The sequence below is a fragment of the Ictalurus furcatus genome, chromosome 17 (genome assembly GCF_023375685.1).
Source record: "Ictalurus furcatus strain D&B chromosome 17, Billie_1.0, whole genome shotgun sequence".
Taxonomy (NCBI): domain Eukaryota; kingdom Metazoa; phylum Chordata; class Actinopteri; order Siluriformes; family Ictaluridae; genus Ictalurus; species Ictalurus furcatus.
The window spans coordinates 26,059,450-26,075,807 of NC_071271.1; positions in this window are offsets into that span (position 1 = coordinate 26,059,450).

Consider the following 16,358-nt stretch of genomic DNA (forward strand, 5'->3'; position numbering starts at 1 on the left):
TCAATAACAGCCGAATGAAGCTCCTGTGAAATCTGAAATGGCAATCTTCCACATTTCCCCTTCAAACGCCGAGCGCAAAATTGGATTTTGAGATATACACAAATGCTCGGTTCATTACTCCGACAGGATTTATTCTGCCAATGTGTTTCGCCTTCTATTTGATTTCTGTCTCGATGGCGACTCGAACCACAAAATGGCTTTTTTGGTGCTTACAATTATTTATTTTTTTTCCTTCCTCGCTCCATAAACAGAAAAGTTATTTTCAACTCATGAACTGATGGAACTGAATGCCACAGGACTCTTGTTTGTGAACTCTGATGCCCTCTGACCCTTGACCTCTACTCGTCAGGGCTTTTTGGCTGTAAATGAGATAAAACTATCATCTGGAGCAGCTTTACTTTATTACTGCTGATCAAATCTGCTGCTGCTGAAACTACATTGGCTCTGAACGTACTTGCGTTAGCAGCTACCACGGAAATAAAGAAATAATAAGAAATAAACAAACACATAAACAATGCTTTAGATCAGACTGTTCTAACACTCAAGATCTCTGTGTAATAAATAAATAAATAAATAAATAAATAATGATGTTAACGCAAATATACTGTAGTTATTGACCTGAGGAGGTGAACGGATGAGACGGGTGACCAGTGGTAAGTTTGTGTGGGACGTATTTCCGACACTGAGAGGTCTAGCATTTTGCTGTCTATCTACAGTGGTGCTTGAAAGTTTGTGAACCCGTCAGAATTTCCTACATATGTGCATAAATGTGACCAAAAACATCATCAGATTTTCACACAAGCTCTAAAAGTAGATAAAGAGAACCAGATTAAACAAATGAGACAAAAATATTACACTTGGTCATTTATTTATTGAGGAGAACGATCCAGTATTACATATCTGTGAGTGAACCTTTGCTGTCAGTATCTGGTGTGATCCTCTTGTGCAGTAATCACTGCAGATAAGCGTTTGTGGTAACTGTTGATCAGTCCTGCACATCGGCTTGGAGGAGTTTTATCCCATTCCTCAGTACAGAACAGCTTCAACTCTGGGATGTTGGTGGGTTTCCTCACATGAACTGTGTGCTTCAGGTTCTTCCACAACATTTCTACTGGATTAAGGTCAGGACTTTGACTCGGCCGTTCCAAAACATTAACATTATTCTTCTTTAACCGTTCTTTGGTAGACGGACTTATGTGTTTAGGATCGTTGTCTTGCTGCATGACCCACTTTCTCTTCAGATTCAGTTCACGGACAGATGTCCTGACATTGTGCTTTAGAGTTCGCTGGTATCATTCAGAACTCATTGTTCCATCAGTGATGGCGTGTCGTCCTGCTCCAGATGCAGAAAAACAGGTCCAAACCCTGACACTACCACCACCATGTTTCACAGATGGGAGAAGATTCTTATGCTGGAATGCAGTGTTTTCCTTTTCCAAACATAACGCTTCTTATTTAAACCAAAAGTTCTATTGTGGTCTCATCCATCCACAGAACATTTTTCCATTAGCCTTCTGGCTCGTCCACGTGATCTTTAAGAAACTGCAGAAGGACAGCAATGTTCCTTTTGTAGCGCAGTGACTTTCTCCTTACAGCCCTGCCATGCACACCGTTGTTGTTCAGTGTTCTCCTGATGGTGGACTCATGAACATTAACATTAGCCAATGTGAGAGAGGACTTCAGATGCTTAGTAGTTACCCTGGGTTCCTCTGTGACCTCGTGGATTATTCCACGTCTTGCTCTTGGAGTGATCTTTGTTGCTCTCCACTCCTGGGGAGGGGAACTATGGTGTTAAATTTCCTCCATTTACACAATCTGTCTGACTGTGGATCGGTGGAGTCCAAACTCTAGAGATGGTTTTGTAACCTTTTCCAGCTTGATGAGCTTCAACAACTCTTTTTCTGAGCTCCTCAGAAATCTCCTTTGTTCGTGCCGTGATTCACTTCCACTAACATGTGTACTGAAGATCAGACTCTGATAGATCAGACTCTGATAGATCCCTGTTCTTTAAATAAAACAGGACGTCACTCACTCACATCTGATCATCATCCCACTGACTGAGAACACCTGACTCTAATCTCACCTTCAAATTAAACTGCTAATCCTAGAGGTGCACATACTTTTACCCCTCACAGATATGAAATATTGGATCATTTTCCTCAATAAATAAATGACGAAGTATAATATTTTTGTCTCGTGTGTTTAATCGGGTTCTTTATCTACTTTTAGGACTTTACTTTTACTTTTAGGCAGAAATGTGGAAAATTCTAAAGGGATCACAAACTTTCAAGCACCACTGTAAGTGTTTTATTCCTCTTACACCACAGCAATTTACCAACAAGTACCATTTTTAATTTATTATAGAACAATACATACTTTTTATCCATTTATAGTTACATTTAATGTCGGGGAAACAAGTTCGTTCCTGTTCTCACTTCCGTTATAGCAGCTATACACACTCGTTCCCTCACCATCCCTCTCTCTATTCTCTCTCTCTCCCTCTCTTTATTCCCTCTCTTTATTCTCTTTATTCCCTCTCTTTATTCTCTTTATTCCCTCTCTCTTTTCTCTCTCTCTCTCTCTCTCTCTCTATTCCCTCTCTCTTCTCTCTCTCTCTCTCTCTCTCTATTCCCTCTCTCTATTCTCTCTCTCTCTCTCTTTATTCCCTCTCCTTATTCCCTCTCTCTATTCTCTCTCTCTCTCTCTCTCTCTCTCTATTCCCTCTCTCTTCTCTCTCTCTCTCTCTCTCTCTCTCTATTCCCTCTCTCTTCTCTCTCTCTCTCTCTCTCTCTCTATTCCCTCTCTCTATTCTCTCTCTCTCTCTCTCTTTATTCCCTCTCCTTATTCCCTCTCTCTATTCTCTTTATTCCCTCTCTTTATTCTCTTTATTCCCTCTCTCTTTTCTCTCTCTCTCTCTCTTTATTCCCTCTCTCTATTCTCTTTGTTCCCTCTCTTTATTCTCTTTATTCCCTCTCTCTTCTCTCTCTCTCTCTTTATTCCCTCTCTCTATTCTCTCTCTCTCTCTCTCTCTCTTTATTCCCTCTCTCTATTCTCTCTCTCTTTATTCCCTCTCTCTATTCTCTCTCTCCATTCTCTCTCTCTTTATTCCCTCTCTTTATTCTCTTTATTCCATCTCTCTATTCTCTCTCTTTATTCTCTCTCTATTTTCTTTCTTTATTCTCTCTCTCTATTCTCTCTCTCTCTCTATTCTCTCTCTCTATTCTCTTTCTTTATTCTCTCTCTTTATTCCCTGTCAATTCTCTCTCTCTCTATTCTCTCTCTTTATTCCCTCTCTTTATTCTCTGTCTATATTCTCTCTCTATTTGCTCTCTCTATTCTCTCTCTCTGTTCCCTCTCTCTATATATATTATCTCTCTCTTTATTCTCTCTCTGTCTATTCTCTCTCTTTATTCCCTCTCTTTATTCCCTCTCTTTATTCTCTTTATTCCATCTCTCTATTCTCTCTCTATTCTCTTTCTTTATTCTCTCTCTCTCTCTCTCTCTCTCTCTCTCTCTATTCTCTCTGTCTATTATCTTTCTTTATTCTCTCTCTTTATTCCCTGTCAATTCTCTCTCTCTCTCTATTCTCTCTCTCGCTCTATTCCCTCTCTTTATTCCCTCTCTCTATTCTCTCTCTCTATTCCCTCTCTCTTTATTCTCTCTCTATTTGGTCTCTGTATTCTCTCTCTGTTCCCTCTCTCTATTCTCTCTCTCTTTATTCTCTCTCTTCAAGTTAACAAGATAAAAAAAACCCTCCACAGCTTGTCACGTAACCAAGAAACCTCTAAGAAGCGTAAACTCCTCTGTCCTGAAGATGTCAGAAAACTCTCTCTCCCTCTGACTGTTACACAGCGCTGACACTGGAGACTCCTTCCATAAACGTCACATAAACACATTTATTTTCCTTACAAAAAGCGATTTTTAAAAATCCCTGTGAATGAGGGGTTACTATCAACATGTGCTGTGTGTTAATTATTCTCAAGTCTTCCTCAGTGTTAACGATTACACACGGGGGTTCTTCCCCAAATCGGGATATTATCAGTGAAGCGTCTGACTCGGTGAGTGAGCTGTTACTATAGAAATGATAACGTATGAATATAGAATGAGAGCATTAATATAAACCTCTCTTTGCTGCTGTTCTAGAAAATTCACCACCGCCTTCTGACCAGCGCTGCAGTCTGATGTTAATATTGTAAACCGTGATGGAAGATCGGTCAGCTATGTTGAAACGTTTATAATCAGCTCATATTATAGAAATATTAAAGAAAGAAAAAAACAAGCATCGCTGTTCCACATCAGTCGAGGAGTTTTTTTCTTTTTCATGGCAGTGATTTCTGCCAAAACCCAAATTGGTGTCCTATTTCCATGCTTCCATGAAACAACGTCCAAATGCTGTCCTGTAAAGCACACCGTATCCTCCAATTACCGCACATTAACGTTGGACTTTCTGGGACGAGAGCCAAAAAAAACGCCATTTTCCTGTTTCCTCAGAGCCACAGAGCCGGCATTCAGTCTGCGTTTATACTTATATTATACGAGAAGGAAAAAAAAGAAAAGATCTCCTTCGAATATCATAAATAGAAAATCGTTCGTTTTCAAGGTCACTCTGAATGATGTTGGATTTAGGAAATTGAAACCGTTCCTCATTCATCGGTCTTGTTTTTCAATTTCAGTAGCTGTGAGTTGATGATATTGCAGCAGACAGAAACATTATGGTGTCGCCAGTGTGTGTGTTTGGAACTAACTTTACTGCGCATTTGCCTGAATTAAAGCAGACAGTTAAAGGTGACTCATCGGGACAGAAGGAGCGAGTCCTGAGCCCTGAGTTCTGATTGGAGGTCGTGTTTAACGAGCGGTGTTGTTTTTTTTTTGTACAGGTCAGACATTTCAGTGCTGTCGAGAACAAATCTAAATAAACTCTGACGGCAGGTGACTGAGAACAGTTTGCAGAAATACTGACAGCAGCTTAATTTCTAGTATTTGAATTGGCGTGACAGTCATTTGGGGCGTATTGGTCTCTGTGGTTGAGCATGGATCTCACGCCATGAAATACAGTCCCCTCCGGAAGTATTGGAACAGCAAGGACAATTCTGTATTTTTTCGCTATACATTGAAGAAATTTAGGTTTGAGATCAAAAGATGAATGAGACAATAGATCAGAATTTAGCTTTCATTTCCTCATATTTACATCCTGATGTGTTAAAAAACTTTGTAATGTAACTTTGTACTGTATAGTGAAAACAATAGATTTGTCCTTGCTGTTCCAATACTTTCAGAGGGGACTGTACATTTTTCTTTAATATGCTCAGCGTTAAGTAGTGCATCCTCATATGGACAACAGCAAACGCCATCTACATGCAGATCAGCGCTGTTCTTGAGCTTTGTGAATGTGTGCACGCATGCTTCAAAATAAAAGCTTGTGCACAACTGTAAACACGCAAAGCATGCAAATAGTTTATTACGTTTAGCAGTAAGTTAATAAAAACATGCTTAAAAAAAGCAGCAGTACATCATTTCTCTTCTGGTGAAATTTGGAATGATTGGTTTAATGAGCGTTAACTAGTGCTAATCAGTTAAACTGATGCTGAGCTAGTTGTTGTTGTTAGTTTAAAAGTCTTTGAGATAATTGGTTTAATGATTATTTGACACCGTTGTGGTAACTGGTGTAGTGGTATTTGGACTCCTTTGGGAATTTGAACGATCGGTTTATTGTTGATGATTAGTGTAGCAGTTGTGGGAGAAATTGTCTCAGCGTTTTTTGGATAATTGGTTTAGAGGTTCTTGGTGAAGTTATGGGGTAAATTATTATAATGTTTGTTGGGTTAATTTGGTAATTGCTGTAATTGGTACACCGGTGGTTGGATGAATGTTTGTGGGTTTATTCTCTGTGGTAGTTGATGACTAGGCCTGTGGAAAGTGAACGCTGTAGTCTGAACGAGCAGGAGACAGGGAAAGGTCACCCGTATTAGCGACACGTCACGTGATTGATTTTCACCCCATCTGACTTGATTTAGCATGTTTTAGATTGACGGAATAGTCATTTATTACTGTTAGGATGAGATTGCATGCCGAGGGTTTCATTCCGCACCACGCAAACCGTAAATGAAAGGAAGGGGAAAGCCAGTGCGCGTTATGAAGGATGAATAATGCTCCCATAACAAAACCAGATTGCGATGGCTGACACCGCTGATGAATATGTATTAATGTTTGCAACGTGTCTCATGTGTGAATCTGCAGAGAGAGAGAGTGAGAGAGAGAGAGTGAGAGAGAGAGAGAGAGAGAGAGAGAGAGAGAGAGAAATCTCATAAACAGTAAACAATCACATTTCAGAAAAATAAAACCTCTCAAATATATCCATGTGGGACGTAAGGCAGGTATTTGAACTTTTTTTTTTAAAGTAAAATATTTAACGTTACATCCGGCTTTTGGAATAAGAGCAGCGGAGATGACCTTTTATCAGACGACGTCTGTGATTTATAGGTTTGAAATGTCATCTTTCATCTGCAAAACAAAACTCAGCAGTCAGTCTGAAAGGAAAACTGAGGAGTAGTGGCTTATAATCGCTCAGTTGATCAACTTTATAATGCAGTAGAGTCATCTTGGAAATAGTTTTTTTTTAATAGATTCTTTTCTTATTCTAAGTAATAAAGATTGTGTGTGTTTGTGTGTTATTTCAAGATTAAAACTTTTATTTCCTAAAGAATGACTCATCATACTTTTTATCCTTTTCTAGTTAGATTTCATGTTTCATGAAACAAGTTCTCACTCACGTTACAGCGGCTATAAACAGACGTTCCCTCGCCAGCCCTCTCTTTATTCTCCCAAAAAATCATCATGTTGTTACCAAGAAACCGCAAAGAAGTGCAAAATCGTCTGTCCTGAAGACGCCGGACAACTTAAAGTTACGGCTTCACCTCTGACACTGGAGACTCCTTCCATCGAGATTACATAAACACATTTCTTTTTACTGTTTATTACCAATAGAGCGTCCACTGTGAACGAGCCGTTGCTATAGAAATAATAACGTATTATTAATAATGAGCGCATGAATATAAACCTGCTGTTATAGAAAACTAATCAACACCTTGTGACCAATCAGAATCCAGAATTCTGCAGCGTCTGTATGCCTGCATCGCTGGACGCGACGAGAAACACAATTTCAGAGTGAAACTCATCATACATTACCATCACAGTGCAATATCTGAGAGTTGTGAAATATATTTTCTATATTAATAATGTATGTAGTGTATACACTGCGTGTTATTTACGTTCCACTCGTCTCCGTTTTATTGCTCTTTCCATCTGCGCTGCTCTTTATACTGCACTGTGGAGCAAGGCAATTTCCCTTACAGGCATCCATCAATCTCTATCCATCTCTGTCTCTATTTATACCTGTCTGTCTGTCTGTCTGTCTGTCTGTCTGTCTCTCCATTTATCCACATGCAGTATTCATCCATATACCTTTCTGTGTCTGTCTGTCCATCTATCCGTCTATGATATCTTGTCCACTTGTCCACTGATCTCCGCACCTCCACAACATCTATCTATCTATCTATCTATCTATCTATCTATCTATCCACCTACAGAATCTCTCCATCTGTCCGCTGGTTTATTGTATACATGTACATGTCACTGCTGCTGAATTCTGGACTCTGATTGGTCAGAAGGTGTTGATTAGTTTTTTATAACAGTGGCTCGGACAGTTTATATTGATGCGCTCGTTCTGATACGTTACCGTTTCTATAGTAACGGCTCGTTCACAGGGATGCGTACGGCTAATAACAAACAGATTAAAAATGGTGAAGATAATGGAAGGAGTCTCCAGTGTCAGCGCTTTGTAACGGTCAGAGGTAAAGCTGTAAATTTACGTTTTCCAACGTCTCCAGGACAGAGGAGTTTAAGATAAAGATAAACTTTATTGATCCCACACTCGGGGAAATTCCCAGTTTACGCTTCTTTGTGGTTTCTCTGTAACATGACAAGCTGCGGGGTTTTTTGTCTTATTAACTTGAAGAGAGAGAGAGAAAGAATAGAGAGAGAAAGAATAGAGAGAATAAAGAGAGAGAGAGCATAAAGAGGGAGAGAATGAAGAGGGAGAGAATAAAGAGAGAGAGAGCATAAAGAGGGAGAGAATAAAGAGAGGGGGAGAGAATAAAGAGGGAGAGAATAAAGAGGGAGAGAATAAAGAGAGGGGGAGAGAATAAAGAGGGAGAGAATAAAGAGAGAGGGAGAGAATAAAGAGGGGGAAAATAAAGAGAGGGGGAGAGAATAAAGAGAGAGGGAGAGAATAAAGAGGGAGGGAGAGAATAAAGAGAGAGGGAGAGAATAAAGAGAGAGGGAGAGAATAAAGAGGGAGGGAGAGAATAGAGGGAGAGAATAAAGAGAGAGGGAGAGAATAAAGAGGGAGGGAGAGAATAGAGGGAGAGAATAAAGAGAGAGGGAGAGAATAAAGAGAGAGGGAGAGAATAAAGAGGGAGGGAGAGAATAGAGGGAGAGAATAAAGAGAGAGGGAGAGAATAAAGAGGGAGGGAGAGAATAGAGGGAGAGAATAAAGAGAGAGGGAGAGAATAAAGAGGGAGGGAGAGAATAGAGGGAGAGAATAAAGAGAGAGGGAGAGAATAAAGAGGGAGGGAGAGAATAGAGGGAGAGAATAAAGAGGGAGAGAGAGAGAATAGAGAGAAGGAATAAAGAGAGAGAATAGAGAGAGAATAAAGAGGGGGAGAGAATAAAGAGGGAGGGAGAGAATAAAGAGAGAGGGAGAGAATAAAGAGGGGGAAAATAAAGAGAGGGGGAGAGAATAAAGGGAGAGGGAGAGAATAAAGAGGGAGGGAGGGAATAAAGAGAGAGGGAGAGAATAAAGAGGGAGGGAGAGAATAAAGAGAGAGGGAGAGAATAAAGAGGGGGAAAATAAAGAGAGGGGGAGAGAATAAAGGGAGAGGGAGAGAATAAAGAGGGAGGGAGGGAATAAAGAGAGAGGGAGAGAATAAAGAGGGAGGGAGAGAATAAAGAGAGAGGGAGAGAATAAAGAGGGAGGGAGAGAATAGAGGGAGAGAATAAAGAGAGAGGGAGAGAATAAAGAGGGAGGGAGAGAATAGAGGGAGAGAATAAAGAGGGAGAGAGAGAGAATAGAGAGAAGGAATAAAGAGAGAGAATAGAGAGAGGGAATAAAGAGAGAGAATAAAGCGAGAGAATAGAGAGAGGGAATAAAGAGAATAAAGAGAGGGAATAAAGAGAGAGAGAGAGAATAGAGAGAGAGAGATGGAATAAAGAGAATAAAGAGAGGGAATAAAGAGAGGGAGAGAGAGAGAATAGAGAGAGGGAATAAAGAGAATAAAGAGAGGGAGAGAGAGAGAATAGAGAGAGGGAATAAAGAGAATAAAGAGAGGGAATAAAGAGAGAGAGAGAGAATAGAGAGAGAGAGATGGAATAAAGAGAATAAAGAGAGGGAATAAAGAGAGGGAGAGAGAGAGAATAGAGAGAGGGAATAAAGAGAATAAAGAGAGGGAGAGAGAGAGAATAGAGAGAGGGATGGTGAGGGAACGAGTGTGTATAGCTGCTATAACGGAAGCAAGAACAGGAACGAACTTGTTTCCCCGACATTAAATGTAACTATAAATGGATAAAAAGTATGTATTGTTCTTTAATAAATTAAAAATGGTACTTGTTGGTAAATTGCTGTGGTGTAAGAGGAATAAAACACTTACAGTGGTGCTTGAAAGTTTGTGATCCCTTTAGAATTTTCCACATTTCTTCCTAAAAGTAGATAAAGAGAACCCAATTAAACACATGAGACAAAAATATTATACTTGGTCATTTATTTATTGAGGAAAATGATCCAATATTTCATATCTGTGAGTGGCGAAAGTATGTGCACCTCTCGGATTAGCCGTTAATCTGAAGGTGAGATTAGAGTCAGGTGTTTTCAGTCAGTGGGATGATGATCAGGTGTGAGTGAGTGACGTCTTGTTTTATTTAAAGAACATGGATCTATCAGAGTCTGATCTATCAGAGTCTGATCTTCAGTACACATGTTTGTGGACGTGTATCACGGCACAAAAGTTTTGAGAGTATCAAATGTAACTCTAAACTGTGGGGTTTTTTTAAAGTATGATGTGTTGTTCATTATTAAATGAAACATACTACACGTTGGTGAATCGCTGCGGTGTAAGAGGAATAAAACACTCGGGGACATGCTGCTTGAGGAAAACTGCAGAGTGGAGACAGTAACTCCACCCTGTTGCTGATTATTTTACTGTAACAGCACCACCCACAGTGACTCGGAGAAGCTCAGCTGAATAAGTTTCCTCTCTGAGCGATCGCAGCACATGATGCTCTCGTCTCTCCATTTCTCCATAAAAGCGTCTCGTTTTATTTCCATTACTGCTCATCTTTCAGAGGAGAGATGAGTAAAACACATCACTCATTCATCCTGGAATAAAATAGACACAAAAACACAGACGGAGCCGAGCTTCTGAGAAAAAAACCCCCGAAAAACAAACGCTGATGTGATGTTCCTGCAATCATCTTTCATTAGCTTTTAGTGCTTTTCCATAAACATGTTCGAGAACTCAAAGGGAACATCGCGGTCTGAGAGAGAGTGGTCTAATCAAACATTCTCTGTTTTTCTTTTTCTCTTTCTTTTTTAAAGATCCATTTCTTTCTCTAGTATTTATTTTCTGTATTTGGAAAAATGAAGCTGATTGCTGCTAATTCATTCTAATTACAAATTAATTCAGTTAATTGTGAGGAGGGAAAAAAAGCTATTTACCATTTTATTAAAACTGAGATGAAACATTTTATATACAAAAAAAAACCTTTAGAAAGCATTAGAGAGTTTTCTACTGGTGCCTAATGTGTTGTAATGTGTTTCTAGTGGACTATAATGGTATTTAAATGGAATGTAACGTGATGGTTCCTCATTTAATGATATTCTGATGAGGATCATCTACCCATAAATATACAGTATATACAGTATCTCACAAAAGTGAGTACACCCCTCACATTTTTGTAAATATTTGATGATATCTTTTCATGTGACGACACTGAAGAAATGACACTTTGCTACAATGTAAAGTAGTGAGTGTACAGCTTGTGTAACAGTGTAAATTTGCTGTCCCCTCAAAATAACTCAACACACAGCCATCAATGTCTAAACCGCTGGCAACAAAAGTGAGTATACCCCTAAGTGAAAATGTACTGGGCCCAATTAGCCATTTTCCCTCCCCAGTGTCATGTGACTTGTTAGTGTTACAAGGTATCAGGTGTGAATGGGGAGCAGGTGTGTTAAATTTGGTGTCATCGCTCTCACACTCCCTCATACTGGTCACTGGAAGTTCAACATGGCACTTCATGGCAAAGAACTCTCTGAGGATCTGAAAAAAGAATCGTTGCTCTACATAAAGATGGCCTAGGCTATAAGAAGATTGCCAAGACCCTGACACTGAGCTGCAGCACGGTGGCCAAGACCATACAGCGGTTTAACAGGACAGGTTCCACTCAGAACAGGCCTCATCATGGTCCACCAAAGAAGTTGAGTGCACATGCTCAGCGTCATATCCAGAGGTTGTGTTTGGGAAATAGACGTATGAGTGCAGCCAGCATTGCTGCAGAGGTTGAAGGGGTGGGGGGGTCAGCCTGTCAGTGCTGAAAGATATCTTTCAACAGTGAGATCCTCTTCATGCTTTGTAAGCTCTTCAGCTTCAGCAGTTGATTAACACCAAGAAGATGTCAAGAAGGTCCTACAGAAACAGCTGCGATTTTTGGGGGGTTAATTAGAATCACTCCATTAATGACTGCTGTATGATAATTATTCTTGAACATGAGATTGAATGTGATTGGTTCATTCTGAGCGCAGTCACATGACCCATTATTAATGGTGTGCATATATATATGAACAGGTTATTGTAGGTTTTTTTCTTTTTCTTCACTCTTCATCTGAAATGTTTTAGTTTTTCACTTGAAAGTTGTTGGTTGCTATTTCACATTACAGGTGGGAAAAAAGCATAGTTTATTTTATTTTTTTACATCACAAAAACTGTACATAAACATAAGACACACATTAACTTGTTCTCTAGCCATTTCTGTTTTTTGGTGCAGATGCAGTCACTCTGTAAAACTCTCGTTTTTAATATTTCTCTTCTCATTTGTATGCAAATCAAAGCTGTTCCCCTCTGAAATGTGATTTTTACTCATTAAAGAACTGGTTAAAGCTGAAATTCTCGTGTTTTCAGTAGCGATGTTCTGAATGTGGATATTGGATTTAAAAGCCTTCAGGCGAAACCTGATGAGATTCCACACTACAGCACGGAAAATTCAAATTACACCTTTTTTGTCGTCGCTCTCGCTCTCTCTCTCTCTCTCTCTCTCTCTCTCTATCTCTCTATCTCTCTCACTTCATCATGCCCACTCATTCCACATCCAGTGATTTGAATAGGACATCGGCTCAATAACCAGCCATTTTGTGTCTCTCTGTGCACACACACTTGTGTATCAACTCCAATCTGTCCTCCAGATGCTCGAGTGTTCATCAGGAATGACATTAAAAAAAGAAAAACACTCTTAGAGTTCATTACTCTCATCTCAGGCCTCCTAAAAATCTCCAAATGTATATACAGAACAACAGCGTGAACAAGTCTGGTGGAAACGGAGCTCCAAAAAGCCCAACACCCACAATGTTACTGTAGCCAATCAGATCAAAGTCCCCGCCCCTACACGTCACACATCAGCGATAGTTGGAATTCAAACTAACAAGCATGTCTCTCTCTCTCTCTCTCTCTCTCTCTCTCTATTTCAGTCTATATCTCTATCTCGCTTAATCTCATAGTCTATATACAGTCCCCTCCGAAAGTATTGGAACAGCAAGGCAAGAATTTTGTTTTCGCTGTACATTGAAGAAATTTGGGTTTGAGATTAAAAGATGAATGAAACAATAGATCAGAATTTCAGCTTTCATTTCCTCCTATTTACATTTAGACGTGTTAAACAACATGGAACATGGCACCTTTTGTGTCAAACCACACAATTTTTAGGTGAGCAAAAGTATAGGAACAGATCAGTTTTGAAGTAAATGAAAGTAAATAACACTTAATATTCGGTTGCATATCTCTTGCGTGCAGTAACTGCATCACTCCTGCCACTCACTGACACCAAACTGTTGGTTTCTTCTTCTGTGAAGCTTCTCCAGGTTTCTCCTGCAGCTTCTTTCAGTAGTTGTTTGTTTCGGGGGGGTTTCTCCCTTCAGTCTCCTCTTCAGGAGGTGAGATGCTGATCAGTTGGGTGAAGGTCTGGTGAGTGACTTGTCCAGTCTAAAACCTTCCACTTTCCCCCTGATGAAGTCCTGTGTTGAGGTGGAAGTGTGTTTTGGATCATTGTCATGCTGCATGATGAAGTTCCTCCTGATTCATTTCTCTGTAAATCTGCAGATAAAACGTTCCTTTAATCTTCTGAATTCATTCTGCTGCTACCATCAAGAGTTCCATCATCAATAAAGATTAGTGAGAATGTTCCAGAAGCAGACATGCAAGCCCAAGCCATGACACTACCTCCACCATGTTTCACAGATCAGCTTGTATGTTCTGGATTATGAGCAGATCCTTTCTTTCTCCACACTTTGGCCTTTCCATCACTTTGGTAGAGGTTCATCTTTGTTCCAGAACACCAACAACAGGTTAGTGGAGGCTGTTGGTGCCATCACTGACTGTTGTTTTTGAGTTTCGCAATGTCTCTCACAATGTTTTTCATCAGCTGTTGTTTTCCTTGGCCAAACTGTTTGATGTCCGGTTGTTAGTACATCAGGGGTTTCTTTCTTTTTCAGGAGATTCCAAATTGTTGTATTGGCCATGCCCAATGTTTGTGCAATGATTCGTAATGATTTTCCCTCTGTTCTCTGCTTCAAAATGGCTTACTTTTCTCCCAGAGACAGCTCTCTGATCTTCATGTTGGTTTATCCTTTTTAAACAACAAATGCAGTCTTCACAGGTGAAAACAAGAGTCTCTCTCTCTCTCTCTCTCTCTCTTTCTCTTTCTCTCTCTGTGTCACAGTCTATATTTCTCTGTGTCTATCTATCTATCTCATAGACTATCTTTCTAGCTCTCTCTCTCTCTCAGTTTATCTCTATCTCATCCTCTGTCTCTCTATCTTTCAGTGTTTAATAATTTACTCCTAATACATACATTTAGCAGTCTTTACCTTCCTTCCATTTCCACCCCCCCCCACCCCCCCCCACCCCCCATCTCTGTCTCTCTCTCTCTCTCTCTCTCTCTCTCTCTCTCTCTCTCTCTCTCTCTCACTCTATCTCTCTCTCCTGCACCATTTATATGGTATAAAGATGGCCGTTATAGCAACACTGAGCTCATTGGCTAGAACGGGAGGCTATTTTCAGACTGGCTTAATGGAACAATAGTGTCATTCCTCCCTCTAATCTCTCTCTCTCTCTCTCTCTCTCTCTCTCTCTCTCCACATTCCTCTCTTTAGGCAGCATTTTACAGCCGCCTTTGTTTGCATGTTCTTTGCTTGTTGTCTCTCTCATTAGGTTCATTGTCATCATTAAAATCTCTCTCTCACACTCTCTCTCACTCATGCTCTCTCTCTTTCTGTCTCTAACACACACACACACACACACACACACACACACACACACATACACAAACTAATCTTTCCTGCTGGCCACTAGCCTGTATTTAACGCTTGTGTACCTAACATTGAGATTTATAATGTAGTATCGATCTGATGGGTTTTGTTCACATCAGAATGAAGCTCCCTAGGTAGGCAGCATGTTCAGGTAGCATGACTGCCCTTCATTTGAAAGGCAGCACCTTCTGAAATCCTTATTTTGGTCAAATTTGAAGGCAGCACTGCATGTGTCCTTATTAATATAGTACAGTCCTGTAATCCTGTCTCTAAAAAGTCACCATGTGGTTCTTCAGCTCTTTCTGCTATGAAGATGTTCATGTCATTTGAGAAATAATGTGTGTATATTATCTTTAAAAACTTTTTTAAACATTTTTGGAAATTGTGCAGACAGAATTTGTCCCAGCTCACTATTACTACACTTTTCCTTAAAATATCATCAATACATACTTCAAAAACTCAACCCTGTTACCTGAACATATTCATGGATGGATATAAGATGATGAATATATAGAGGATGGGTGGATTAAAAAAAAACCCCAGATGGACAGAAGATGGATGCACGGGTAGATGTATGGATGTATGGATGGAAAAACATGTATAGAATATGAATATATAGATAGAAGATAGATGGACAGTAAATAGAGAGAAGATGGATGGGTGCAAAGAAGATAGCTCAATGAGTAGATTGAAGATGAATGATTGAAGATAGAATGATGGATTGAAGATAGATGAATGGATAGATAGAAAATGGGTGGACAGATGAATATTGGATGGGTGGATGGATGGATGAATGAATGGATACAAGCTAGATGGGTGGATTATGGATATAAGATGGATGGATGGAAAGAAAAAGCTTGGATAGAAGATGAATATATAGATAGATGATATATGGATAGTAGATTGAAAGAAGACACAGTGGATAGAGAGAAGATGGGTGGACGGGTACATAGAACCTAGATGGATAAGAAGATAGATCGATGAGTAGACAGTGGATAGATGAATAGATGAATGGATAGAAGATGGAAAGATGGATAGAAGACAGTTTGACAGGTGGAAGCATAGATAGAGGTTAGATAGATGGAGAAGATAGGAGAAGGTAAAATAAAAGGAGAAGATAGATGGATGGGTAGAAGATGTATGGATAAGTGGATGCATTGATAGATGATGGAAGGATAGAGCGATGGACAGATGGATGGATAGATGTATGGATATAAACCAATGGAAAGGTAGATGGATGGGTAGATAGCAGATAGATTGCCTGAGGGATGGACAGGAGGTGTATATATAGAGAAAGACGAGATGGATGAATAGAAGATGAATTGATGGATCAATAGAAAACATCTTAGTAAATGATAGATAGAAAAAAGATATATAGAAGACCAAAGTATAGATGGAAGATAGATGGACAGTAGATAGAGAGAAGATGGATGGGTACACAGAAGATAGATCAGTGAGTGGACACTGGACAGATAGATGGACTGAAGATAGATAGACCAATGGATAGAAAATGAATGGCTGAATGAATGGATACAAGATAGATGGGTGGCTTATGGATATAAGATGGATGAATGGATGGATAGAGAGAATATACAGTAGTTTGAGAAAAGACGGATGGGTACATAGAACACACAGTACAGTAGATGATAGAAGATAGAGTAATGAGTAGACAGTGGATAAATTAATTGAAGAGAGATGGGTAGATGAATGGATAGATGGCTAGAAGATG